General features: G+C 46.6%; 2 protein-coding genes across 3 annotated transcripts in view; one reads left to right on the top strand and one right to left on the bottom strand.

The window, feature by feature from the left end:
* ANKRA2 (ankyrin repeat family A member 2) overlaps window positions 1-23,764 on the bottom strand; it is a 188,648-nt gene extending 164,884 nt beyond the window's left edge. The window contains exon 1 of the mRNA XM_085632334.1: window positions 23,572-23,764. The gene's annotated coding sequence lies outside the window, so the exon portion shown is untranslated. The remainder of the gene's footprint in view (window positions 1-23,571) is intronic.
* Window positions 23,765-23,773: 9 nt separating this feature from the next.
* The window catches only part of UTP15 (UTP15 small subunit processome component), a 360,659-nt gene continuing 357,205 nt past the window's right edge, over window positions 23,774-27,227 (top strand). The window contains exons 1-2 of one of the 2 annotated variants that reach the window (XM_085632333.1): window positions 23,774-23,789; window positions 24,501-24,809. The gene's annotated coding sequence lies outside the window, so the exon portion shown is untranslated. Of the gene's footprint in view, window positions 23,866-24,500; window positions 24,810-27,227 lie in introns of both variants that reach the window. The other variant, XM_085632332.1, reaches the window with a different exon arrangement.

The following is a 27,227-nucleotide window of genomic DNA, read 5'->3' as shown; positions in this document are numbered from 1 at the left end:
TACTGATGACGACTCCCAGACTTTTAACACAGTTGGCGGGGCTAGGTGGACTGCCAAGGCTGAGAGGCCAAAAAGAAGAATCCCAAGGGTTGAGGGGACCCCCGACAAGAACGAGTTCGGTCTTGTCGGGGTTGAGCTTCAGATGGTTTGAGCTCATCCAGTTGCTGATAAAGCACAGGGTATTTTGAAAGGTGGCAATAGAGTCAGCAGAGGAGTTGATGTTGAAAATTAGTTGTATGTCATCAGCATAATTGAATGCTGTGACATTGAACTGACGGAGGGCGCGGATAAGTGGGGAAAGATACAAATTAAAAAGGAGGGGGGAGAGGGAAGAGCCTTGTGGGACACCACAGGACAGTTTGACCTGGGAGGCAGTAAACTGGGATAGTCTGACAGCTTGATGGCGTTGGGTCAGAAAGGATCGGACCCAGGCCAGAGCGGTGCCCTGGATGCCAGCCTCCCTGACACGATCGACCAAAATTTGATGGTCGACCGTGTCAAAGGCGGCCGACAAGTCCAGGAGGACCAAGGCCTGGCAGATGTTCACGTCCGCGCCCCTGCGCAGTTCCTCCATAACAGAAAGGATGACGGCTTCTGTTGAGTGCGCAGGTCTGAATCCAGCCTGCTGGGGGTCCAGTACACCAGATTCTTCCACAAAGGAGCTGAGAGCGTGAGTGACGTGCGACTCTAGAACTTTGCTAAGATAGGGAAGAAGAGAGATAGGGCGAAAGTTGCTCATGATGGAAGGGTCTGCCGAAGGTTTTTTAAGGATGGCAACCACCTCGGCCTGTTTGAAGGGTCCCGGAACCTCCCCTATGGCTAGAGAGTTGTTCAAGAGGGCAAGGGGGGGGATCAGGACAGGCGGTAAAAACTTCTCGAAGGACCGAGGGGAGGCAACAATCGCTGGGAGAGCCAGAAGAGACGTTGTGTAGGAGTGAGAGAAAGTTATCCTTGGAAATAGGAGGGAAGTGAGTAAAGGTGTGTGTGGGAGAATAACTGGGGACACAAAAGGATGTAGGGGCAGGTGGGGAGGTGGAAATGCTAGTTTTAATTTTGGTGATTTTCTCCACAAAGAATTGATTAAGAGAGTCGCACAAGGATTGAGAAGGGAGAGGGGCTAAGATGACTCTTTCCGGGTTGGATAATTCATCCACTATAGAAAAAATATCTTTAGATTTATTGGATGAGTTTAAAATTTTGCCTGAGAAGTAGCATGATTTAGCCACAGTAATAGCGTTCTTGTACTCCTTCAGCCGAGACGAGAAGATAATTTTCGATTCGGGGGAGTAATCCCGGCGCCAGCGTCTCTCTGCCTGGCGGAGAGTAAGTTTGTGTGCGCGGAGCTCAGCGGTAAACCACTTTTGAGCATCGTGCCTGCGCCTTGTCTTAACCGGTTTTAGTGGTGCCACAGAGTCGGCCGCGGCGGTAAGCCAGTGTGTGAGGGTTTTGGACTGAAGGTCGATAGAGATGTTGGGTCCAGTCATGAGTGGGGGTGAAGAACTCAGGAGAGCCGTAAGTTTGTTAAGGTCGGCTTTATTCCAATTGCGCGCCAGGAAATTGGATTGGTGGGCAGCGGTGATAGGGGAAGACAGGAATACGGAGAAAGTGATGAGGTGATGGTCAGACCAGAGACAAGGGGCGATGAGGGGAGCAGAGATGGCAAGAGAGGTGGTCCAGACTTGGTCTAAAATGTGGCCTTTAACATGTGTGGGTGCATGTATATGTTGAGTGCAGTTAAGGCTCAACATTAGGTCAGAAAAAGCACGCGAATCAGCAGTTTCATGAGTGTCTGATGGCCAGTAATTAAAATCGCCCATGATCAACACGTTGGAATTGCTGATGGTAAGCTGGGTGATCATGTTACCGAACAGGATAGAAAAGTCAGGCATAGATTGAGGGGGGCGATAGGTCAACACACAGATGAGTGAAGACCCAGGCTGCTCCAGTCTTAATACGAGACAGTCTGTCGAGGCGATACTAGGAAAGAACACTGGGGAGAACCTAATGGGGTGTCTGATGATGGCTGCAACGCCGCCGCCCGCTTTACCAGCAGGGCGGTTGGTCTGCAGGATGTAGTAGCCTGGGGGAATGGCCGCCAGAACGTCAGGAGATGAATCGTCAGTGAGCCAGGTCTCGGTCAAGAACAGGACATCAGGCTGTTCCGAGTCCAGGAGGTAAAATATTTCTGATTGATGACAGACCAGGGACCGGGTGTTAAGATACATCACAGATAATGGGGAGGAAGTAGAGCGAGGGAGAGACTGGGCCCGGGACGCGGGATTTGAAGAATGGACGCCATTATCGAAAAAGATAGGGGAAATTTCCGGGAACGAGGTTCTAGTCGTGAACAGATTATGAAGAAGCAGTTTCGGTACGGAGAGGGGGGGTGGGAGGGCAGGATCATGAGCACAGACTAGAAAGGAGCGAGTGTAGATGAGTAAGGGAGCAGAGTGACATGCCCCATGCCCCGGCCTGCCGCGGACGGGCGCAGACGGGCTTAACTCAGGCGCAACTCCGGCGCGCCTACGTCGCGCCCGCTGCGCTCGTCCGCTGCGCCGACACATGGAGGCCGTTTAAATAGGGGCGGAGCGAGGGTGGAGTTCAGGGCTCCACTCCAATCAAACGATCCCAATCAAAGATGGCGGCCGCTACCGGCGGGGACCGGCGATCTCAAACAGCCCCCAGCCAGCAGAATACCTGGAATGATAAGGTATAGCTATTTTACCTGCATAACAAAAGTACAGGGGTTACCAATAAAAGTTTTAAAACCCTCGCGTAGGGTGAAAGCGCCGACCGCTCGAATCAGCGGGACGCTGCACAGTAAAATTGAGGAGATACAGGAAAAGGTTCTGAGAGCTCTCTAAGCGTCTGCGCGCCAGCCCACTGCCACTGGGCTACAAACAAACATAACTTATGTTCTTGGCTCCAAGATTGTTTGGGCTGATGCTTTATCCTATTGCTATTCTGAGACATCTCTCACTTATGGCTAACTTGCAGTTCCTTCTCATTGAGTGGTTGGAAATTGTTCAGCCTTTTGAAACAGAATTAAAGTGGCTCGGGAACAGTGGGATCTGAAGGAATTAGAAGATCTCCATCTCATGACTTCGTTAGCTCAACAAAATAATTTGTGCTTCAGTCTACAAGCCAACTAAAGAACAATTGGGCGTAATGAGCACAGGCCATGATACTGACATTTCTGGCCATTAAGTAGTTAAAACACCTTGGTTTTAGTATTCAAATCGTTTTAGTGCCCAACTGTTTATTCTGATACCCAAGAATATGCTCATGCTTACCCTATGTGCACCCAACACAGGTTTGAACTTTCTATTTATAGCCACCCCTAAACGCTTGCATATGATCTGCACAGGCTTTATAATGCATCTTTTATCTTCTAAATGGTGTCGAGCCATAATGCTTACTATGGATACCTTTTCAAAAATGGCTCCTTTTTAGGTCTCGCCTGAGACAGCGCTTTAGCGCTGCTCTGGCGAGACTTATAGTAAGCGAGTTTTGGAAGTGCAAACAGTGCTTTTCAGGCCTCCAAATACAGTGCAAGTGCGCCGGGCGCGCGCACCATTTGGCAGCCTGAAAAGCACTGCCTGATCACTTCGCGGCCCCTTTGATGTCCTTCAGTGAGCCGCGCGGCCACGGAGGACATCAAAGTGCACACCATTTGTACTGTGCCCGCCCCCACTCCCCCCTCCCACTCCCTCCTCGTCAACTTCAGTGCGCGCTTGTTATGACCTTTATTTCCCTTTGCTTGGAAGCCGCATCTGGTGCCGCATTGGAAGTGCTGTGCCCAGATCTTAATGTCTGTGAAGTACAATCTTTTGTACATGGTTTGAGAAACCTTTGGGAATTAACCCTCCCTTAAATTCAGGTCACCCTGTACTGAAATCGATTTAGTACGTGATCGTTTTAGCGGGGAAGGTCGGCAGGCTAAGCCACTGACATCTAAAGGATTCATCTTGCTTCTTTAGGACATCACCCAAGGTAAAGTGGGACACTACACTTTTGTAAAAAAAAACACTTTCCTTCCCGCTTTTCCGATAAACATGTGTCGGAAGTTGATTCCACGTTGTCTTCTCCCTAAAGGCGTAGACCGGAATCACGAACTCGTTTTTTTTTAACAGACAATAAAGGCGACCATCCTAATATTCTCGATCTAGACATCAATCGCGTCATTCGTGACATGATATTGCAAAGAGAAGAAGCTATTCAAAATATTTTAACATATGATTAAAAAGTGTGTAAATACAAGTTGATTACAAAACAGAGAAAATACGTAATTACGCTGTATTTCAAATTGTATTCATAATATCATTTATAGTTTGGCCATTTGAAGTATTAATTGAAATAAGTAATACTGCACACCTAACTACAAACTCGTTTGGGTTTATTTCAAATGCTAAGCAAGATTTGCACGTCAACATGGCCGCTTTCAAATTTTATAAATGAAAGTAACATGTAACTAGTTTGTTGGTCCGTCTTACATCTAGTTCAGTGCAGCTAAGAGCTGTTCATGTCTGTAGTCTCTAAGGTGTTTTTTAGACAGCCGTCTGGGTGGAAAACTTGATTGATTACGTTGAACATTTTTTTGGGGAATTTCATAAAAAATATTAGGGTTTTGATGTAAGTATTAAGAACGTTACCGAAATAAGATATTCTGTTTTGATAATAAAAGGTATGTCCTCCAAGAAGCACAAACAATTTGTAGGTTTTAAAACAAGAGATTGCGAGTCTTTCTGAAACATAATTATTTAGAAATCTGCGTCTTCACTGCAGTTTGCAGGCAAATGGGTCCTCCGGTTGGCAGACTCGCTCACCATTTCAAGATGGCCGCGGTCGAGCCACTCTTTCCTTCCCGGTGCTCTATGAGAGCCGCTTCTGTGTTCGAGCCCCTTCCCAGCCCCATAGCAGAATCGCAAACTGGTTGCTGTAGTCGGCTTCGCCAGTCTGTCCTTCCCACACGGACAGCAGCAGAGCAACTCAGCATGGATCTGCAGATGCTGAGAAGGCGCGTTCGGATGTACATAGATCAGGTGAAGAGAGCACAGCAGTGCAGGCGTTACACGCAGTGACCGCTCCTACAGTGGTATTACCCACTACACGGTCTGCACATATTTCCTGTCATTATTGCTGTCCTCGATTTTGTCACACTCACCACCTTGCAATACCAAACAAAACACAATATCTCAAACACTGCACACTGCTACCTTACAATGAGTACCGTGCACGGTTGGGATTAGATATGCAGCTAGGAATAGCTGGGGATGCTTGGTGCTTGTGGGGAGAGCACAAGTCCCAAAAAATATAAGTGGGGATAATAACCAAGTTAAGCAGTATACAAGTGACATCGTGGTGCCTGGCGTCACAACGCATCATCACACATGGCATGAAGTGACATCAAAAGAAGTGCCATCAGATATTCACACCTCACACATATGTTTATCAGGTCTATCATGAGTACATTTAAGCGCACTACAAGATTTAACGATTGAGATTTTGCATCGGGGTTGTGTCAATATAGTGGCGCAACCCTGATGCAAAATCTGGGCCATAACTAAGACATTCATTTTGTTTTCAAACTCAGCCACTAAGAAATTGGCAACAAGGAGAGAAACCAGGATGCCTGGTCTGTTTAATTAGCTGCAAAGACTGTATTTTAAAATATGTTATGGGGTTAATGTATGCATTGCAGAGATGCATGGCCAGTAAATCTTTGAATACAATAATAATGGTAACATTAAATTGAGTAGCACTATAGAAGCAATAAAATGTTTTAAAAAATTATTTGTGTAAATACTGGGACAGACCCAACACATCTGACATTCTTACAGTGCATGCATATCTCTTGTATATAGGGACTGAACAAAATCAGAAGCATGCCACACTTGAGTACCTGTGAAGTGATAACAAGCTATGGGCCTTTGTTTCCCCTCCATTGCATTTGCATCTAAGTGTGAGGCTCCAGACCATGCCCAGCCAGGATCATATTGTAACAACAAGCATTTGCAATGCAATAGGTCTCGCATTTATACAAGTTTGAGCTATTGGCATTGTAAATGACAGTGCCTTTTACTCATGTTTTTAAAAAAAAAACTTAAATAAAAAGCAAGTCTCGCATTTGCAAAAGTTTAAGCTATTGGCATTGTTCATGACAATGCCTTTTTTATCTATGTTATAAAACTGTAACGCCCTGAACGTCTCAGGATCGTTTAACAGACACGACAATGAGGACGCAACCACTAGTGAAGGGTTAGTTGTTTTAATGAAGGCAAATATAATACAAAGAATAAACAAAAGTTATAGTCACTGGAATCCTCCAGGCTAAGTACGTTACCAGCCCACAGCACGGATGGTCCTAACCGTCCTCTGCATATACGCCGGTCCCGGCGTATGCCAACAGAGGGCAGAAATGAAATGGCCGACAATGCCAATCGGTAGGCTGTGAGGGGCACGAAGAGTGTTGGGGAGAATCGAGGAGTCAGGGAAACACCCAGCCGGGGTCTCTACCTGAAGGGAGCAGCCGCTCAACCTCTTCCTCAGACTGCACCGGGACGCGGAGTCACCTCCTGGTGATGCGTCACCGATACCCCAATCACAAGCAAGAAGACTGAACCGAGAGCAGCCGCTCGATCGATCCTGTGGACTTCCGAGTCTGTAACGCGGCAAACACCTCCTGGTGTGCGTTACAGCTGGCAGTCCCTGTGTCTCTGGTCGGGCTGGGAGTTACGACTCCAACCAGCAAAAGCGCCACTGCGCTTGGACTCAGCCGAGTCAAAAAGCGAAGCTCAATGTTTGACCGGTAGAGCTTCCGGGTCCTTCACAGGTGACGATGGGGCAAGACACGGCCCAGGGAGTAACGACTCGACCTACCTCCGTTCTTGCCTTACTGGAGCACCACTCCGGAACACTGCTCTTCACGAAGCAGGTACGTCGGTGTGAACACAATATCCGACAGCGTTGTACCTCCCGGTTCCTCCCTTTATAGGGCGTGTTTTCCTTGAGTTATGTAACAGCTCTCCTGTTTACATAAGGGCGTGTTTCCTTGAGTTATGTAACAGCTCTCCTGTTTACATAAGGGCGTGTTTCCCTTGAGTTATGTAACAGCTCTCCTGTTTACATAAGGGCGTGTTTTCCTTGAGTTATGTAACAGCTCTCCTGTTTACATAAGGGCGTGTTTCCCTTGAGTTATGTAACAGCTCTCCTGTTTACATAAGGGCGTGTTTTCCTTGAGTTATGTAACAGCTCTCCTGTTTACATAACCTCTCAACCGCTAAGCATCCTGGGAGATGTAGTCCGTTTTCACTGGTTACCGTTTTCCTCCCCTCGTATGACAGGAATTCTTGACAGTACATCCTCCCTCTCAGCGGCTCCCCACGGGTCCAGCGCTGGCAGGAAAACGCCGATGGAACAAGGAGACCAAGCGCGGAGCATGAACCCCTTCAGCCGGTTCCCATGAATGCTCCTCCGGGCCATAGCCTTTCCACGCAACCAGGTACCACAGCTTCCCCCTGCGCCATTTGGACGCCCGTATGCCCGACACTTCATACTCCACCTCCGACTCCACGCATACCGGCCGAGGTGTCCCAGACGGCTTGGAGGGTGCTGGTTTGAGCAATGATACATGAAAGACAGGGTGTATCCGCAATGACTGGGGCAAGCACACCTTCACGTTCACGGGACCCATACACTTGGTAATTCGATAGGGGCCCATGTACTTGGGATGGAACACACTGTTCTTTCGAAACCTCATGTTTCTTGTGGATATCCAGACGTAGTCTCCAGTGCGGTACAGTGGCCCGGGCCTTCTCTTCCTATCTGCCGCAGCCTTGTATCTTCTCTTGGCCTCTATTAGGACAGCCCTTGAGCGCATCAATGTGTCTTTTATGTGTGCCACCCTGTCCGCTGTGGCGGGAATCCTGTCCTCTCTGAACGGATGTAGAAATGGCAAGAACCTGGGATGTTGGCCATAGTTGCTATAGAACGGAGATGACTGTGTGGAGCTGTGAGTGGCGTTGTTATAGGCTATCTCTGCAACCCATAGCAAGTCGACCCATTCTTCCCTGCCCTGGTCCACAAAACATCGCAGATACTGTTTGAGCGTTTGGTTCAGGCGCTCGGTTTGGCCGTCCGTTTGAGGGTGGTAGCTGGTGGACAGGGCGGTCTTAACATGCAGCGCAGTGCACCAAGTCTTCCAGAATTGCGCAGTAAACTGCGACCCCCGGTCCGACACGATCACCCCAGGTAATCCATGCAGTCGTACCACATTCTTTAGGAGTAGTGACGCCAATTCCCCGGCCGTAGGGACTCTCTTGCAGGGGATGAAGTGCCCCATTTTCGTCAAGTAATCCACCACCACCAGTATTGCCGTCATCCCCTGGTCTACCGGTAGGCCCACCACGAAGTCCAGTGATATGCTATCCCATGGTCTATCCGGGGTCGGAAGTGGATGTAAGAGCCCTTGGGTTCGGCCATGGTCGGCCTTCATGGTAGCACACGTAGGACACTCCTGTCCCCACCTCCTGACATCCACTCTCATGGTTGGCCACCAGAAATGCCGTCCCATGCTAGCCACCGTTTTTTCAAAGCCCAAATGACCTGCGCATGGAGAGTCATGGCACCAGATGAATGCTTGTTTCCTTAGCCTAGGCGTGGGTATCAATAGGCACCTGCCCTTCAGGGGTATCCCGTCCTTCAGCTGCCATTCTCTGTGACTGAGGAGCCACCTCCGCCATGCGAATGACCTGATCCCTCTCTTTATTCCCCTCAGGAAAGTATCCGGTTGGATAACCCCCAATACCATCCTCGGGGAAATGATGGAACGCTCGGTCGCAGGCAATGGTTCCTTAACTGCAGATTGACGGGACAGGGCGTCCGCCTTTCGGTTTTCCGTCCCCGGCCGATATGTGATGCGGAAGTTGAACCCCGCAAAGAAGATCATCCACCGCAGCTGCCTGGGAGAAAGGTGTCTAGTGGCCGTCATGAACTGTAGGTTCCGATGGTCCGTGTACACCGATACCACATGTCTTGCCCCCATCAACCAATGCCTCCATTCGGTGAAGGCGTCCTTGATTGCGAGAAGCTCCTTCTCCGCAATATGGTAGTTGCGTTCGGCGTCGTTGAGTTTGCGGGACATGTACGCAACGGGATGAAGCACCCCTGTGTCGTGGTTGCGTTGGGACAAGATAGCCCCCAGCGCCACATCCGACGCGTCCGCTTCCACCACGTAGGGGAGATCCGGATCGGGGTGAGCCAACACCGGCGCCTTACCAAAGGCGCTTTTCAGGGCCTCAAAGGCTTTGTTCGCTTCAGGGGACCAGACAAACTCCTTGGACTTCCTCAGTAGCTGTGTGATTGGGGCCACCACTCCTGAAAATCCATCTATGAACCGCCTGTAAAAGTTGGCGAAGCCAATGAAGCTTTGGACGTCCTTCACGCTTTGGGGCACCGGCCATTCTTTCACCGCCTTGATCTTTCGTTCTGCCATCTCCTGTCCCTCTGGACTCAGCATCACTCCGAGGAATTCCACAGATGTGACGTGGAAGTCACACTTGCTGAGTTTACAAAACAGCATGTTTTCCCTCAGCTTTTGGAGCACAGCTTTGACGTGGTGTACGTGCTCCTCCACACTGGACGAATAGATGAGGATGTCGTCGATATATACGACCACGTAGATATCCAACTCCTCTCTGAATACCTCATTCAAAAAGTACTGAAAGGCTGCCGGGGCGTTGCACAGACCGAACGGCATGACGAGGTACTCAAAAAGGCCGAACCTGGTCTTAAAGGCGGTCTTCCACTCGTCTCCGTCCCTCATGCGCACCAGATGGTATGCCCCTTTCAAATCCAACTTGGTGTAGATACGAGTTTTCTTGACCTGTTCCAGAAGTACACTGATGAGAGGCAAGGGGTACCGATTTTTTATGGTTATCGCATTCAATGCCCTAAAGTCCACACAGGCTCTCAGCTCCCCATTAGCCTTCGGGATGAAGAAGAGTGGCGAGGCGGCCGGAGACTTGGACGGGCGGATGAATCCTAGCTTGAGGAGTTTATCCAGGTACCCCTGGAGATGCACGTTTTCAGGCTCCGTCAGGGCATACAGCCTGCCGCTGGGAACGCTGGCCCCTGGCACCAGGTCGATCTGGCAGTCAAACTGTCTATGTGGTGGTAGCACTTCCGCCTTCACCTCATCAAATACATCCTCAAAACTGTGATAAGCCTGGGGGAGAGCCACATCTTTTTCTGCCGCTGTAGCCACCGTCTGACTCCCGCTCTCATCTGCGTCAAGGGATTCCGTTCTTATTCCACAATGCAGGATGCAATACGGTGACGTCATTTCGATGCGATGTGTTGGCCAATCCACAAAGGGGTTGTGTTTCTGTAGCCACGGCAATCCCAATATGATGCCATATTGGGGCGCTCGGATGATGTTAAAATCGATTTGTTCCAAATGGTTCCACCCATATCTCATCGGAAGGACCCCCGTGTGCTGCCCGATGGGCCCCGTCACCAATCGCCTTCCGTCTACAGCATAGACGTCTTCGGGTACAGCTTTTGGAAGAAGCACTAGCCCTAGCCTGCATGCCTCGTTGTGGTCCATAAACATGCCAGTGGCTCCTGAATCCACCATGGCCACAACGGGTATCCACTGGTCATGCACTCCCACGTGCACCGTGATAAACAGGTGTCGTTGTCCCTTAGTGACCGAGTTGGAAAGTGAAGGGATGGATGAGTGACTCCGAGATGCCCCTTCTCTGGTCTTGGAGTCCTCTAGTTTTCCGCCGGTATGTCCACCACGGCTGTTACCGACCGGTTGGCCCGATAACGTGACGTCTTCGGTTTGGCAGGGCATTCACGTACGTAGTGGCCTTTTTTGCCACAATATAGGCACAATCCTTGTTTACGGCGTGACTCTTTCTCCGTGGCTGTGAGGCTTGCTCGTATTGCGCCGATGTCCATGGGTTCTCCCTTGGATGCGGTGGAAGTTTCAGGACTTCCCACCGTCCCATAGGATGGAAGGGATTTTCCTTTTCTCCCATGATCCCCCTTTCTTTCACTTAGCCTATGTTCCAGCCGTAATACCAGGTTGATAAGGCCCTCACATGTCTTGGGTTGAGGGTCAATATGAGCCACGGCGTCCTTGAGCTCATCGCACAGCCCTTGATGGAAGAGCGCCGTCTGTTTAGCAACAGGCCACTTGGTTTCCGCAACCAGCCTTCGGAACGCGTTGAGATACTGCACCAGGTCGTTGGATCCCTGTCTCAACTCAAGCATTTCACGGTCCGCCGTGTACGAGTCAGCTCTTCTGTCGAATACCTTCAGGAATTCCTCGCGAAAAGCACCCCAATCACATAAGAGGGGGTCGTCCCTGCTCACCAGAGGTACGGCCCATTGTGCCGCGTTTCCCGCCAAATAGGATATAAGGAAAGCCACACGAGCCTGACTCGTGGGGAACGCCTTTGGTTTGCACGATAAATGTAGCGCCACTTGTGTGAGGAATACCTGCACTGTGTTAGGATCCCCACTGTACCTCTCTGGTGTCGCCAAGGGGATGGCTACCGGCAATTCCACTACTACCGCAGGGGTCTGATTCGTGAGGGAGGTGCTGGGCGTGAGCGGGTCCAATTGGATAGCATCCAGTCTGGCTTTTACATCGGCTGTTTCTTGCCTAGAGGCAGCCACTTCAACTTGCATGGCCGCTAAAGCAGCCAGCACATCATCAAGTGTTGCCATGTCTGTTATCGACCGGGAGACAGTTAGTGTTATTAAGGTCGGATATTTTGTAACGCCCTGAACGTCTCAGGATCGTTTAACAGACACGACAATGAGGACGCAACCACTAGTGAAGGGTTAGTTGTTTTAATGAAGGCAAATATAATACAAAGAATAAACAAAAGTTATAGTCACTGGAATCCTCCAGGCTAAGTACGTTACCAGCCCACAGCACGGATGGTCCTAACCGTCCTCTGCATATACGCCGGTCCCGGCGTATGCCAACAGAGGGCAGAAATGAAATGGCCGACAATGCCAATCGGTAGGCTGTGAGGGGCACGAAGAGTGTTGGGGAGAATCGAGGAGTCAGGGAAACACCCAGCCGGGGTCTCTACCTGAAGGGAGCAGCCGCTCAACCTCTTCCTCAGACTGCACCGGGACGCGGAGTCACCTCCTGGTGATGCGTCACCGATACCCCAATCACAAGCAAGAAGACTGAACCGAGAGCAGCCGCTCGATCGATCCTGTGGACTTCCGAGTCTGTAACGCGGCAAACACCTCCTGGTGTGCGTTACAGCTGGCAGTCCCTGTGTCTCTGGTCGGGCTGGGAGTTACGACTCCAACCAGTAAAAGCGCCACTGCGCTTGGACTCAGCCGAGTCAAAAAGCGAAGCTCAATGGTTGACCGGTAGAGCTTCCGGGTCCTTCACAGGTGACGATGGGGCAAGACACGGCCCAGGGAGTAACGACTCGACCTACCTCCGTTCTTGCCTTACTGGAGCACCACTCCGGAACACTGCTCTTCACGAAGCAGGTACGTCGGTGTGAACACAATATCCGACAGCGTTGTACCTCCCGGTTCCTCCCTTTATAGGGCGTGTTTTCCTTGAGTTATGTAACAGCTCTCCTGTTTACATAAGGGCGTGTTTCCTTGAGTTATGTAACAGCTCTCCTGTTTACATAAGGGCGTGTTTCCCTTGAGTTATGTAACAGCTCTCCTGTTTACATAAGGGCGTGTTTTCCTTGAGTTATGTAACAGCTCTCCTGTTTACATAAGGGCGTGTTTCCCTTGAGTTATGTAACAGCTCTCCTGTTTACATAAGGGCGTGTTTTCCTTGAGTTATGTAACAGCTCTCCTGTTTACATAACCTCTCAACCGCTAAGCATCCTGGGAGATGTAGTCCGTTTTCACTGGTTACCGTTTTCCTCCCCTCGTATGACAGGAATTCTTGACAAAAACAAACACATAAATAAATTCCATTATCATTTACAATGCCAATAGCTAGTGTTGCATTGTTATTAGCAATGCCAACTGCTCACACTTTTATAATGCGAGACCTATTGCATTGCAAATGCTTGTTCTCCTTGGGCCAAGTTGTCCACAGCAGATGAAATGGCTCAATGTTTTTGATAGATATTTTTGGTCCTTATGGGCTACCTCAAACTGATATTTCTGAGAAATTCTCTAAATATTTTTCACATTTTTTGTAATCTAGGTAAGGCTTTAGCAATCAAACATTTTGTTCCCTCTGGTTAGCATCCTCAGTTAAATGGCCAAACAGAGCGCTCCAAAGTTGGAACAGTATCTCTGATGTTACAGAAATACAAGCCAAGCTAACTGGGCAACCTATTTACCCAATGCAGAATTTTCCTACAGCTTTCTAATTCATAGTGTAGCAAGGTTTCATCTTTTTATTGTATGCAAGGCTTTCTTTCAAGAGTTGCTCCTTCAACTCGCATTGTCCCTATGGTTCCAGCAACTAGTGATTATCTAAATCAGTTACAGAAACAGCTTGTTTCCAAAAGTGTACGCTGTTTAAGATCTAGCTAAAGGAACAAGCTTATAAGTCAAACTCAAGTTTCCTTATTATTGTTTCTCAAGTTTATGTTTAGCTGTCTTCCAACTTTTTTCTGGTCATACAATGGGATATTTCAACTGACTCTTTGGACCATTTGCCAGCACTTATCAGATCAATCCTGTGGTCTTCTGACTAAAATTGCCCTGCACTTAAAAGACTCATTTTGACGTTTATTCATCTCAATGGAAGCAGCATGATCCAGAGCCTTATTAATGGCTTCCACCTGTGCGCTCGTTGACAATGGTACAAGAACAACCAGAATATAAAAGCTCAAGAACTTTGTGACTCTCACATTTTAAGAAATGATCATCAATTCTTCATTCACTGGAGAGAATATCCATTTAATGAAAGACTGTGGGAAGATACTTCTTCTATTCATACTTCCTAAATGGTTTTTCATTTCTTTAAAAAGACATCCTGATAAACCTGTAGCTGCAGAATGGCCAAGAATGATTGTGGAGGGATCAGTGTATAAGTCTGGGCTGCACACAATGAGAAGAAGAATGAAGCAATTTCCAGGTGAACAATAAACACCAAATGGCAAACACTAGGTAGTATATTGCTGTCAACCACCAGTATACAATATTCCTGCTAATACAGCCCTGGGCTGACTCCTTCCTCCCACCTCTCCACATCAGGAAATTCCAAAAACATTCAAAGATCAACATTCCACAATGGAAGAAATAATATTAATAGGTTAACACTTACATCACTAAATTCCGAATCCCATCATTACAATAACACAAAGACAAGCATACAACAGGTCCTTCTCCCACAACCAGTATCCTTGTGTAATGTAATTGGTGCTCGTGTGAAGCGCTCCAATACCTTTGGGTCGAGTTCGAGCTATACAAAACTGCAACAAACAAGCATTTGCAATGCAATAGGTCTCGCATTTACGCGAGTGTGAGCTATTGGAATTGTAAATGAAAATGCCTTTTATTTATGCTTTATTTTTAAAAACATAATAAAAGGCATGGTCATTTACAATACCAATAGCTCAAACTCGTGTAAATGCAAGACCTATTGCATTGCAAATGCTTGTTTTCTGTGGCAAAACTCCATAGTAAATGCGTGGCTGTCGGTCGCCTTCCTGGAATGTGTTAGGAAGACTTATATTTGGAGTGATCTTTCTCAGTCCCTGGAGTGGGCTATAAAGCTGCACACCACACGCCTCAGCGCGGGCAACACAACTGCACATCGCATAACCAGTAGTAGGCAACAAAGACGCAAAACACAGGGAGACTAGTGAGCTGCAAAGCCGCACATTGAGTATGAGTGCGCTACAAAGCAGCATATTGCTGAAAAGGTGTGGGCTATAAAGCAGATCTTCACAGGCCCAGGAGTAGGCTACACATCTACACACCCAGCCCAAAGTATTCTACGAAGCTGCACATTGTATGCTGAAGTGTGTGGTCCAAAATCTACTATTCCTTCTGTGAGCGTGGCATGAAGTGGCACAGTGAAGGCATGGAGTTGGGTACAAAGCTGTTCATTGCAGGCATGGCTTGAAGTAGATTTAGGGCCACACATGCTGGGCCCTGGCTGCCAGGTGATCACTTTGTCCGTATTAAGACACCGACCATTGCTGTGGGTCCCTGGCTGTGCTGATGGGACACTGATTAAGGCAAGAAGCCCGTGACATTGTCCGTGTGGCCCTGGCGCAGACGCCGAGACCTTCGTGGTGAGGCTTACACAAGCAATGAGCATGCCATGAACATAATCCGTCATGTTCTTAGCCAGGAAAATACTTTTCTTTGTAGATCATGCAGCTCTTTACATAACACGTTTTGAATGAACACATTGAAATTACACAGTGCATCCATCATGCTATGTTTCTCCACAGCTTTTTAAAGCATCTTGCTTTTTCAGATACTTTTCCAGTATTAGAATTGGACCTGGTACCATCGTAATTTTACACACTTGTATACATACATTAGGAAGCCGTCTCACTATCAACTTCCTCTGGAGCTGTATAAACTAGTTACTGTGCGGGAAGTGTGCACACAAGTCGAGTGTTGTGACAACCCGAACTGGTTCAGTTAACCCCTTCGGTGCTCATGACGGAACGGTTCCGTCATGACCCACGGTTGAGCTGTGCTCATGACGGAACCATTCCGTCATGACCACGCCCGCGCAAGATTCCGTCAGCACAGCGGCGGAATCTGCGCAGCATCGAAGGGGTTAATAAGGGCATGAATATGCACACTTGAGGGTGCTTTAGTAGGTCCATGATCTGCAAAAAGACGTTTGTTACAGTGGGTTGTGCACACTTCTATAGTGCTCTGCATCTTGTGTGCAGTTCTTAGTTTAGTGCACTGCATTAGAGATGTACACATAACTCTAGTGCAATGTATCCAAGCCAGGTTCAAATAACTACTGCACGTGTCTGGAGCTGCAGTAAGACATCTGTGGCAGTGGCACCCAAGATAAACTCTGAGAGGGGGTGGGGTAATAGAGGAAGACAAGAGGAAGGGAGAGATTAAAACAAAGATAAGGAGAGACAGCACAACTGTGAAAGTGCCCCCCACAGCGCGCATCCTCCCCCATGCAGGGTAAGGCGAGACAGCAGAACAGAGAAAGAGGGCTGGGCAACAGAGAGCAGGGAGAGGACAGGGAGACAGAAAGGGAATGCAATGTGCTGTAGTGAGATATCGCTCTGTGGCATACGGTCCTACAGCAAGCTGATTCCTGGTGTTTGGGGGGGAGCCGCGACTACAGAGACTGAGACCAAATGTAATGGAACTGATGACATGATTCAAAAATTAGCACAGGAAAAACAGATATATATTTTTTACTTATAACCTCACTAAAATGAACATTAACATATTTCACTGCGGCACAACTGATGACGTCACTGAAATGATAACCGTCCTATCTGCTCAAATATGACATCACATATCACAACACTACAGAGTTAATGTCCGTATCTATGTGACATCACTGATGACTCACCAACTTGGAAGTAGATGTCACGTGACTCACTGACAGTGTCAGTGAAAACATCAAAACTTGCATTATCGCTGTAGCCTCGGGTTAAGAAAAATGTATTTACATAATTATTGTGATTCTGTGATAACATCTTAGAAGTGAAAATATTGCTGCACACTTCACTGATGCATAACTAATGACATCATCGTAGTGGAAGCCTGGATACGTGTTGTATGTATGTCCCTTTCTGTAACACTGGAGTGAGCCAATGAGATAACAAACGACATCGCTGCAAAAGCACGAACAGCTGGGGATACAAAGGGTGCTGGTTGTTGACCGGCGACGGATCCATGTGTAAATTATAGTAATGTGTGTATCAAGAGAGGCTCTGATCCACTGACCAGCGGTTTATACATGCACGTGCTACCCGGCCCAGAGCTACCCCACTCCCGCCCCCAAAGCCAGGCCAAACCACAACACTTCAAAGAACAACACAACACGCAGATAATAGAGAGTCATCTTAACACACCCTCACAACAAGGCACGACATTGGGTAGACACGAGACCACCACGGCGGGAGGAGTGAACAGAATTGTTGGTAATTCAGGATTGATGAGACTTGCTTGTTCTCGGCACTCCACCTTTGCCACGCTGTTTGATCTTGGGCAGACTGCAAGCATCAGACTTGTACAAAAGCAGTTTCGAATGAAAAGTAATGGGGGGTAGAAAGACTGCATGTAAACCAAGCGCGCCAATGCTGAGATGAGACTTCCGTGATCTCGGCGCTCCACCTTTGCCACGCTGTTTGATCTTGGGCAGACTGCAAGCATCAGACCTGTACTAGAGCAGTTTCGAGTGAAAAGTGAGAATGTGCTGCGATAAACAACGGTGGTTGGCACTACATAAATACAAAATAACATAACATTGACTTTGCAGTCATTTTATTACTTCCAAGAACAGGGTGGAATGGATACATATTACGCTGTGACATCACTACGAAAGAACAAAGTAAGCACACGTCAGAGTGACCGCAAAATGAGCACGCAACTTATTGTTTTCCTAAAATAGAGGATCGTGTTCCACTTGACTAAAAGTCGTGGTGATGTTGGTAATTCAGGATCGATGAGACTTTGCCACGCTGTAATGATCTTGGGCAGATTGCAAGCATCAGTACAAGAGCAGTTTCGAGTGAAATGCGGGAGAGACAGCACATTGTAAGTCAAAGGGGCGCAGCAAAGCACATGTTCTTTGATGTTCTTTGAACGAGAACATCAAAAGACGCCGCGAAAATTATCGCGGGCGAAAGTGAAAGTGATCGCGTGGCGTGCGCGCTTGGCGGGGGAGCGCATTCCAGGCGGGGGAGCGGACCCTTGAAGTGCTCCCAAAAAGCGGATTGCATGGCTGCACGATGCGCGTGATTGTGCGTGTGCTATCCATGCAATCTGCTTTTTGGGAGCAATTTTAAAAGCCCCTTACAATAGTCTCGCTAATATTTAGCAACAACATAACCAAAGTCCCTTACTCCGAAGTGATGAAGCTCCTTGTCTGTTTCTTACATAATGACTAGTGACAGCTGTGCCCCCAAGTCAAACCTTAAAACATCTGCTGACTCAAAAATCATGGCCCAACTACAGGCATATCTCCAAGTTCCTATCTATCAGCAAAATCATGGAGATGGGGCTGCAAGACAATCTCAAGATAACATGAAATTTTTCCAACTCTGCCATGACCAACAATCAGGATTTCACCACTAAGAGGCACATAAAGTAGTGTTACCAATAGAAGGAAAAAGCTGCTCCTTTTAGGTTTGAGACGACAAAACTGTCCTAATAGCCTTTGACCTTTCAGCCACTTACCACATCGTACGCCACACAATCACACTGGAAAGTCTCGAACAATGGACATGCATATCCTTAACTGCACTGAAATGTGTCCAGACATGTCCAGTCATTTCTCACCAACAGCAGCTAAAGATGCAGTGTGGGAGGACTGAGACCATTCATGGTAAGAGAGGTGGAAGTTAAAGGTAAGAAGAAGGTGAACCCCTTGGATTAGGATTTTGTTTCATGAGTGGATATTCATGGACAAGCAGAGGAATCATTTACCTGTCTGTCATCTTACTATCCTTAGATGAACAAGACATCTTCTGATAGGTCAGCGGCATCTAGGAAAGCAAGGAAAGAATCCACCTCAATTCTCAGTGGGGTTTCACCTGGGGTTTAAATTGGATACTTATAAATGTACCTTGTAATCAACGACTTAATGCAATCACTTGTGCCTGTGCTGCACACCTTCCTGCATACCCTCCTATCAAGCATCACAGGCACAGCCGCACGACTGTTTGCGGCCTATTGTAAACACCTGCATGGTTCGCGCATCCAATGCACTTCCTGTTCCTGCAGTTTGCCACGCGGCTCTACACTCACCATCAGGAACCAGCAGTGTGATGGGAAATGCACAACGCAGTGAGAAAATGCCTTTATACGTCTGGCTGGGAGTTGAATCTATACCTGTTATCACGATTTCACCTTCTGGTTTAAAAAGAGAATAAGTTATGTATCTGGGGTGGTTAGAGAAATAAATGGGTATTTTCTGGGCAGCCTGGGCAGCCTTATGCACTGACATAATTTGTATCTATGTTAAACTGGCTATGCTGACGGCAAGTTACATTCACGGTACAGTCTAGAACTATTATTAATTTAGTTTCGGAACACATGCCTTCTCGTTATGCACTAAGACCTAACTTTGATTACTTCAAATATAGTCTAAACGTCTAACTAGGCTTTTCCCACTTAAGACAGGTCTTCTTACGGTCACTGTTTATCATGACTTTAAAAAAGTACATGTCTTTGCCTTTTATTTATTTTTACACTTCCTGTCACTCACTGGTCGGGCACAGAGGAGGTAGAGGACAAGTTGCTTCTATAAAACATGCTGAAAATAAATGTCCTTGGTGAAACCTCCTTACTTTTAAGCAAATGCTGCCAAATGGAGACGCTGACAAGCTGGCATTGGTGCTGGTTTAGCAAAGCCGACATTTCATTGTTATTAAAAATGAGCAGAGGAGGAAATGTTTCCACTTCACAGAAGCAGGGTAAAGAAAGGCAGCGCGCAAGAGAGCTGCCAATGCCCAGCTGTGGCCACGACGACAGACAGCCAAGCCAGCTGAAAGACAGACAGGAATGACCCCCAGACACCAGCCGACGCCCTCGGCATGTCAAAACGAGGCCAAGAAATACACGGGCTTATTCTTCGAGTGAAATGTCTTTTCATGCGTGAGTTGAAGAAGAGATTCACGACATTTAATGGCCCAAGACATTTTTTGGCAGAGAACTTAGCCAGTAGGCTTCCGAGGTATGTCCCAGTGAATACAGATGCGCATGAAATTTAGGAGCTTACTGTGTGAGGAGCAAAACCATTTAAAATGTTCTGCTCACGGCTAGTTCGGAACAGTGGACTGCACATTCCTTGTGAAACTGAAGTCAGGTTTGTCATTTGTAAAGCTGATCTCCTAGTAAAAAATATTGTGAACTTACACAAAAGGACTCGACTTGAAAACTTCCATAAAGTCACTGTAAACGTAGCACCTGCTGCTGTGAGACTGAACTCTAAACTATTTGTTGCGAACTCCGGGGATTATAGTCTGGACCAAGATGTTTAGGAAACGAGTAGAGATCCCTGTTATATACATGCTATCCTTTAAACTGTGTGCAAAGTCTATCCGCCAATCAAAAGAGGGTTACAATATTCAGTCTGCAGAGTGAGCATTGCCTTCAAAATGGCACTGACAGTGGAGGTTGTCGAGGCTTTTCCAGCCTACTGCATCAGCTCAACGTCAAAGGCCTCCTTGCATCTATAAAACATCTCAGAACATTATAATGAACCAAGCCATGCGGGAGGCATCACTGGACTGCAACGCGTGTGCTGCAGAATGCTGTGCTGCTCGGTCTTGTATACACAGCAATCCATAAGATCTCAATGCATGCTGAGTCGGCTCTAGGAAGATGAGATCTGATGGCAGGGCTGTTCCAGAGATTTCGAGCAACAATGCAGAAGCTACGATCTCCCACTTTAGGTAGGAAAAGTAATCAGGAGGACTGGAGGAGGAGCCTAATTCTGGGATTCTAGGGGCTTGGAGGGTAGACGTTTGCCTGCAGATAAGAAGAGATGCACATGTAAGCACAGGGAGAATTCTGAACTTCAGGGGAGCTGCGCAGGCAGTCACTGGAGACCGTTCATCAGGCCGCATACCAGGTCTCTGGCCTCGCTCCTGGCTGGCTGCCAGCCGTGTCCTGCAGTCTCCGAGTCCAGGGTTCAAGGCGCTGGTGGAACATGGGAGGAAGGGCACAACATGTCACTGTGACATCCGGTTATTCAGAAAAGGAGTCCGAAGTGTTTCTCTTTACGTAAGTGAGGCGCTCACCAAGGAAGGTAGCGGGGTGAATATGCGAGAAGGGCAGCTGAATCAGAGGTCTGGACCAAAGTGCTTGAATGTTCGAATCATTACGCTGTCGAAGACTTCGGCTCGACGTTCACATGACATCACAGGACAAACATTGGCCGCACGCGCGCCTCGCGCTTAAAGTTTAAAAAAAAAAGAAAAAAAAAGACAAGCCCGGCGGAGCATGGCGTGCGCGCGCTTGGGGTCGGGGGAGCGGATTCCAGGAGGGGGAGCGGACCCTTTGAAGTGCTCCCAAAAGCGGAGTGCATGGCGGCACGATGCGCGTGATTGTGCGCGTGCTAGCCATGCAATCCGCTTTTTGGGAGCACTTTTAAAACCCCACAATAGTCTCGCTTTGCGATCGCTTATACGATAGCAAGGTCGAGACCTAAAAACCTGTGTTTGATATGGAACTAGAAAAGTGCATGTTCACATTATCTCAGGATAATTGTTCGCTACCAAAATGTGATGGTGCTGATGGAGCGGGTAGGACTGTTCCCATGAGGCACAGGGTCAGACTGATTTGCATATGGCCATGTCTGAACTGGGGTGGCAGAGTGGGCTAAAGAACGGTGATGGATTAAACCCAAATCTGTTGACTGGGAGTGAGTGCTTGAAATGTTCAACACTCCGTCCATCATTTCCTTTGGTTTTTGCTTTGTTCGCCATAAGTTGGCAGGGTATGCTCAGACGTGAGGCCCTTGCTCACTTTGCCACTGGATTCAAGCAAGCCTGGCTGAAGACGGCTGAAATGCCAGAAACTGGTCCTAGGAAGCTTGTTTCCGGTCAAGGGAAGACATGGCTTGGCAGTTCGGGCTGGACTGTTCCCATGAGGCACAGGGTCCGACTGATTTGCATATGGCCATGTCTGAACTGGGGTGGCAGAGTGGGCTAAAGAACGGTGATGGATTAAACCCAGATCAGTTGACTGGGGGTGAGTGCTTGCAATGTTCAGCACTCCGTCCATCATTCCCTTTGGTTTTGCTTTGTTTGTCCCTTGCTCACTTTGCCACTGGATTCAAGCAAGCCTGGCTGAAGACGGCTGAAATGCCAGAAACCTGTCCTAGGAAGCTTGTTTCCGGTCCAGGGAAGACATGGCTTGGCAGTTCGGGCTGGACTGTTCCCATGAGGCACAGGGTCAGACTGTTGCATATGGCCATGTCTGAACTGGGGTGGCAGAGTGGGCTAAAGAACGGTGATGGATCAAACCCAGATCTGTTTACTGGGTGTGAGTGCTTGCAATGTTCAACACTCCGTCCATCATTCCCTTTGGTTTTGCTTAGATAATTACATACACATAAGAGAATTAGTGAGGGTTAAACATTTTATTCGTTATTTCCATGTTTTAATTACTTTTTGTGTTTGTTTTGCTAAAGTTGACCGGGTGGGCCTTTCGACAACATGGCTGACTGATTAACTCGACGAAACAGTTACCATTCCACGATGCTTCTGACCAAGTGCGCATGTCTAGGCTCCTGAACAAGTGGCCTCAAGATGCTCTACTCATCCCATACTCAAGCAAGGTCGCGACTGGACTATAGCTAAGAACTTTAACAATAGGCAAGTATGACAAACCGGATGGATTGTGTCTGACAGTGTGACATCATTGGACTATGGGAAACCGAAACGGACGATCTTAACCAACCAATCAAGACTGTCTAAAACTGATTTTTGTTACATTTTGACATTAAAATCATTATAAAAGATGGTAGAATAGTGAGATGTGACATCTGATGGTTTCTTTTCCTGACGTTATGCTGACAGAGAGGAAGGTGACACTGCTGGACAGCTGTTTCCTTAATCTTTGACCGACTTAATTGCTGCCCGATTTTTGATGAATTAAAAACTTTATGACTTGATTGATTTAGAGGACAACTAATAGCCAGATTAGGTAAATATGATGTTCCGTGGTTTGATTAATGATTTATTCAAATTTGCAATTAATTAGATAAACAAAATGATTGATTAACAAACAAATGCGTTGGGCTGTTTGAGAGAGAATAGATTAAGATTGAATGCAAAATAAGAGGATTGAATCACCATTACCCAAATACAACTAAATTGATCTATCGACTAAATGGAGGGAATATCTCGAAGTGCAGAGTTTAATAAAGGTATTCAATGTATGTTTATGTAAAATATTCTTTTAGGTCAAAAGGTATTCCTTTCATTTCAGCGTTTGGAACACTCATCTCTCCCATAAGAGCAGATCAGAAATGTGTACGTGTTGGTGTTATGGGCCCCACCAAAGAATGTATTGAGTGAATGTGCTAGTATGATAATTGGTCTGTGACGAAGGGAGGATTTGAAATTCCACGCTGCATCAGTGCTCTACCATTAAAGTATTGCACCCTGCTGAAGAGTGCTGGTACTCTTGCTTTAAAACGACAGAAGTACAACTACTATGTATTTGCCAGCACATGCCTATTTCAACAACAGCACAGACATACACTAAACACAAAGCAAAAACTAATTTGCTTTTGAAAGTTACACTGCTATGCACTATGGTGATTATTAGTTGTGGTTTAAGAGTGGGACATCTCTCCTTCTATCTTGTGCCGGTCAGTTAGTTACACAACCCGCCCGCACTGCACAGCCCACAGACTTTGTGCTTGTAACTCACCAAATTCTCTGTTATTTCGACTGCTGGGATAATGTCATCTCCATTAAATTAGCTGCCCCAAAAGTGCGCAGACACAGCCTGTCTGCTGACATTGACGAACATGCACAGCCTCACAGCACCACACAATTCAGGAGCCGGGACGCTGAATAAAAATATCTTCTGTTGTTACCCTGCTCTCGCCTTCGTCATTTCCGCTCACCATAACCTGCTGTTGCCGGGTGAGCATAAATCGCTTCCGTGGTTCTCTAACCGATGGGCGCTCTACAATTCCCAAAAAGATAAACCAATGACACGGTATTGATCTGTCTTGGGAGCACATAATAGTTTAGACGTAGTGCTGTCGCTGTCTACTGTTGCATTGTATTGTGATAGTATTGCCCACTCTCTCGACCCTTTTCTATGTCTGAAACATTACAGTACTTTCCGCAATCTGATAAAGAGGTTACTGAGACTAACAAGTGTATATATTTATTTTACAGCATAAAGTTTACTGTTTAAGGTAACTAAATAGATCCCTCAATTTCTTTGAACGGTACTTGGTTTCAATGTGGCACAGATCGTTTCCGTACTGAGGAAGAGCCACATCTCTCACAATCTCTTTTCTATGTTGCTATTAGGATGTTTCGCTGAAAAAAAACTAGAGCGCTAACTAGTAATGTAGCGAGGGCCTCAGTGCACCCAGTGCCCTGCTGCGAGTAGGATTATACAGGAACTGGTCACTTTTTTAATGCAGGTAACTAGAAGTAAATGGCTATTTTTCATGGCACTAAGTTGAGCTGTCTGAATCTGTATCATCAAGAAATCTAACTTTTAAAAAGGAGCATGCTAGAGAGCTTTTGAAAACGAAAGTAAAAAAAGGTGTTAGAATTTATGGATGTACGCATTCTGTACGTATTATCTATGCATAGTAACTATTTTTCGAATTTCAGCTTCTGTGATATCGACGTTGAGGGCATGGTCCTCATGGTTTAACCTCACGGCAGACAAAGCCTTTCTAAGATGGCCGCTTGGTTGTACTCCCGAGCCTGACGTCCAGCTCTGTGACGGCGTCAGAAAGAGACTCCAAGCAGCACCGTTCATGGTGCAAGATGGCGGCCCCCGGAGGAGAGTTTTGTGCAACGTGATCAAGTTATTCAGCAATTAGGATTGGTGAGCCGACCAGCAGAGATCGGTACAGCCGATCCCGTGCATTGTCTGATATCCCAATGCCTTCGAGAATTTGAGTGACAGCTAATCAGGTAATGCGTACGGAAGGAAGCGTCGCGAACCACTATGGCTCAACTGCCTACATTCACACGCTTAGATTGAGGGATTTTAGCAAATTGAATCACAACTGTCTCTGTTTAGTACTAAAGGGCAACAGCGGCGATGTGCATGGCCATGCTCCTTTCCATAATCATTCCTGTGCATTGTTCTTTCATTCAAGCAGACAATCTGGCACTGCTTCCTACTTAAAACATCATGATATTTCTGTTACCAGGGACTGGAGGTAGCGTTATAAGTCCTCGAGTTTATTTAAAAAAACAATACTAATAATGTTTATTTTATTAAAGACTACACCTCACTTTCTTTATGTACCCGGGACTATTAAATTAATGTCTCCAGTGACCCTCTGACCTAGAAATTGGCCACTACTCGGCGAGTCTCTTTTAGGTGCCCAGCAATTTGACGCTGTCACCCATACTCACAACTTCTACTTCCACGATATAGTCACTCGTTTGTATGAATTGAATACACGTTACCCAAAGGGGGCTCTGAAGAGGGAGTGGAAGTTACGGTGTGACTTAAACACTTGAACCGAACTTTTGCTAGACCTATTGACTTTGATAGTGCCTGTTAGCTGTGTCAGATAAGGCGGTAAGAGCAATGTTTTTTGTGTGAATAATTTTGAGTGGACATATGAGACTAAATTTACCATTTCTGAGGTTTGCGGTAGTGGTTTTAAGTGTCTCCATCTCACCCTTCTCACCACTTTCCTCTGCAGTCTCTCACTCTGAAAGATACTTCCACCCACTTTCTCCTGACAGTGTTTGCCCATTTCATACGTCATCGGCTTCCTTTCCATCAGTCTATTCACTCTGCCCTGCTTGCTTTTCTTTGCGTTTCCTTCCTTCACGATGCTCTCTCTCTCTTTATCACACAGTCTCTCTCTTCAACTGACAACAGAGAATTTTCTTAAGCAGTGCTAATATTGCAACTGGTATGTATAGCTCAGTGCTTGAAATGGAAAAATAGAAGTGCAGGTACTCAGTAGCAGAGTACCTGCGTGTTTCTGAAAAGTGACGGTACTCTCCAATTAAAAGTATTACGTTGATCTTGAGAAGTGCCGGTACTCTCTCTCTCAAAATAAAAAAGTGCCGGTACTCAGTACCGGCCCATTTAAAGCACTGGTATAGCTCCTTCACACGCTTTCATATAAAACGTTAATTACTATTAGTACATTTGTGACCATCACTCGGTGCGCTTTCCAGAAAGGCCAAGGATTGGATAAGCATGTTGTCTGAACACCTTTTATTACCCACTGACAGGCACTGGAAGAAACAGACTGCCTTCTGCCTCCCACTTCAGAGCTCTCAATCGTGTTCTATCATGAACACCCTCCCACAATCTGAAGTCACCCAGACACCTAGAAGCGACGCAGATCACAATACACACTATACAAGAGTCCTATGTTGTCACATGAAAAAAATACAGAAACACTACATCTGACAAAAGCAACTACTCTTAGGGACAGCAAGATAAAGTAAAACGTGAAATGTAAACATATACTGCTATACTGGCACGGTTTACTTAAAGGATTTTTATAGTCATGTTAAAAAATTGATGTCTGTTTTTGGCTGCAAAGTTGTAAACTTTTAAATTGCTCTTGGGTCTGAGTCCTTGCAGGATCAGCTTCACATAAAACCAAATAGGTAAAATTATTTCACCAAAGAACTGATGTGAGATAGTAAAAGGAAAGTTTAACAAAATAAAGCATTATTGAGTGGCACTAGTACGTAATGTAGAGAGGAAGATGAAAATATGGTTTTAGAAGACTGTAAAACAAAAATCCATGTTAGTGGCAGAACCACATACACAGCAGGGTTGGTGGGGGAGAGGCAGTGCACATGGAGGCTAGGAAGAGCTGGGTGGCAGACCGTAGCTCACAAGGTATAGACAAAGGATAAGGGATAGTGAGGGGCAAGGTATGGGTACATTTACACAGTGGAACGAAAAATAATGTGAAAATTTAAAGGCAGCCTGTGAAGGGATTACAGAGAGGAAGCAATAAAAGTGTTGGAAGTATGGAGAAAAAATCCAAAAAGTGCTGTTGAAAACATAGGAGAGACTATGCAGGCAGTCAGGGTAACAGAGAATAGCAGTAGTCCAGGCATGAGAAAATATTAGTAGACATTGGAAACATAGTTGCTTGAAAGTTAAGAAAAGAATGGATCTTGTAAATATTATTAAACTAAAATTGACATTTTTGAGCCATATTAGATATTTAAGTAGAGAAAGGGTTTAAAAATCACTATCAGGTTTTCGCCATAGAGGTTTTGAGGAGAAAGCAGTGTATGAGAGTGTAAATGTAAAACGTGATGGGGCAGGTAAGAAACCATTCTTTTTTAGTTGATGTGAGATATATGAATGAACAAATATAGGAAAGACAGTTGGGA

Source organism: Triturus cristatus, chromosome 2_1, assembly GCF_964204655.1.
Source record: "Triturus cristatus chromosome 2_1, aTriCri1.1, whole genome shotgun sequence".
Lineage (NCBI taxonomy): Eukaryota > Metazoa > Chordata > Amphibia > Caudata > Salamandridae > Triturus > Triturus cristatus.
The sequence above is the reverse complement of the archived record's forward strand: the minus strand, read 5'-3'. Positions and strand labels throughout refer to the sequence as shown.